Source organism: Echinops telfairi, unplaced genomic scaffold (genome assembly GCF_000313985.2).
Source record: "Echinops telfairi isolate 266 unplaced genomic scaffold, ASM31398v2 ScPeMD7_7475;HRSCAF=8513, whole genome shotgun sequence".
Taxonomy (NCBI): Eukaryota; Metazoa; Chordata; class Mammalia; order Afrosoricida; family Tenrecidae; genus Echinops; species Echinops telfairi.
This window is the reverse complement of record NW_022111379.1, coordinates 29,977,048-29,979,097: the sequence shown is the minus strand read 5'-3', so window position 1 is coordinate 29,979,097 and position 2,050 is coordinate 29,977,048.

Below are 2,050 nucleotides of genomic sequence, written 5' to 3'. Positions count from 1 at the left end.
TATGTATGTATGTATGTATGTATTGTGATAAGAGTTCTACGAGCCCCCAATAAAATTATTTTTTAAATAAATAAAATCAAAATTTTTAAAAAGCTATCCAAAGATTGTTCATTACTTTTAGGAAGAATTCCAAGAGCTATGGAGAATTCCAAGAATCCTGCCATCTTCTCTGGAGCCATCTGATGCCTACGTCTCAAGGTGATGCCCTAGCCATCCTGGCCCTTTCTCTTCCCTCCAGCATCCCCTCTTCCCTGTCACAGGGCCTTCCTTTACACAAGTTGTTCCCACTCCTCAAGTGTTCTTCTCCCTGCCCTTCACTCACATTGTAGGTTTTCTTTTAAAAGCCACATCTGTCTCGCTTATGCTCACCGACTCCACTGTAATTCTGTCTTCATATAATTATACATTTGTGGGATTAATTGCTTCATGTCTGTTTGCTTAATTATGCTTCATAAAGGCAAAAGCAATGTCTAATTTGTTCACCACTGGACTCTAAAATGTACCTGGCTCATGATGCCAAAACAGAGATTCTTTAAATGCATGGATGAATGAATAAGAGGTAAGACCCAGTATTTCATTTACATGACCCAAAGGGCCAGTACTTACTTTAAGGACTCAAAAACTTGATATTTAGTATTAACATACACATGTACATGTACACAGAAATTCTCTCTTCTTCTCTTTCCCTGCACACCCACCCATAGGACTGAGAGCCTGGTGGTACTGTGTTGAAAGCAACACCTTGGCCATGGTGAGTGAGAGAGGCCCTCCAGGTACAGCTCTCTCCTATCTTCCCAGGAGCAGAACAAGCACATTTTCCCACTCATTTCCTCTCTACCAGGGTATTAAGGAGTGGTGCTTACCTCTTCCATCAGAAGCTTGTGTAACTCTATACAAGCGGGGGCGGGGGGGAACAGGGGCGGGGCACAGCACAGTAAACTAATTTATTTTTTTCACAGTGAACGATCTAGTATGGCTTTTCTGGCCATAGTCTCTGTACTCCCACCAAAGGACCCTTTTCTAAAGGGTCTGTCTGGGTAAGAGACCATGGGGAAAAACACTGAAAAGCTTCAGTTGGCAGTGAAGATTTACAGGGCTCATTGTGATTGGTATTCTGCTGATGCTGCTCAACCATCACAGAAGCTGGAGGTGGGAGTTTCACTGCCAACAAGAGCACATCCTTGCTGTAAGTGGAGCACGTCCTCTGGACCTCGATATCCATGCTCAGTGAACCTCCTTGCCCCAGGAGACCACCCTGACAGCAGAGGAGCAACAGCAGCAGCAGCAGAACCAGAAGCCAGTGCATGAGACAGAGCAGTGGCCTTCCCAGCCCACAGCGCAAGTAAGCTGAGTGCTTTGAGGCAGCAGGCTGGCTTTGGGAGTGGAATGCTTCTGGGCACTTGATTTGCAGAGCTGAGCTTGCAGCTCATGGAACTAGAGCTGAGTGTCTCCCAGTTCAGGCGTGTACTGAAGTGGCGTGCCCTTTGGGCAGTTATTAGCAGCCTTTTACGAACTTCGTGACACATCCTGACAGAACAACTGTATTCTGAACATTTCTCACTTGAATTGTTCCCTGTTAACCTCTATAGTAAACCTCCAAATGGGGAGCATCTCCACAAAGCTGCCTTCTGAATCAGAAAGCCCTCAGCACCACATCCCCGAAACTGTAACCCCTCCAGCAGAATCTCTGCCGTGCTCTTTCCCTGCATACATTTGATGGATAGAAAGTAATTCACATGGCCTAACTGAAGTCAGAGGGTGTCTAGAAAATGCTAGTGTGAGCTCTTATCTCTCACTTAGAATGGGTCTGGAAATCAAGCCATGTGTTTACCACCTTTGGTTTATTGTATTTCACTGGCCCAAAGTGTGTCCTTTTTAAAAATCTATTTTATTGTGTTTCCAGTGAACATTTACACAGCAAATCAGGTTCCCACTGAACGTTTCTATTCAAGTTGTACAGTGACGTGAGCTACATTTTTCCTGGTGTGTCAGCATTCTCTTAATTGTGCGTCGGTTGTTTCATTTCCAGTGCTGTCCTTTCCCTGCCGCC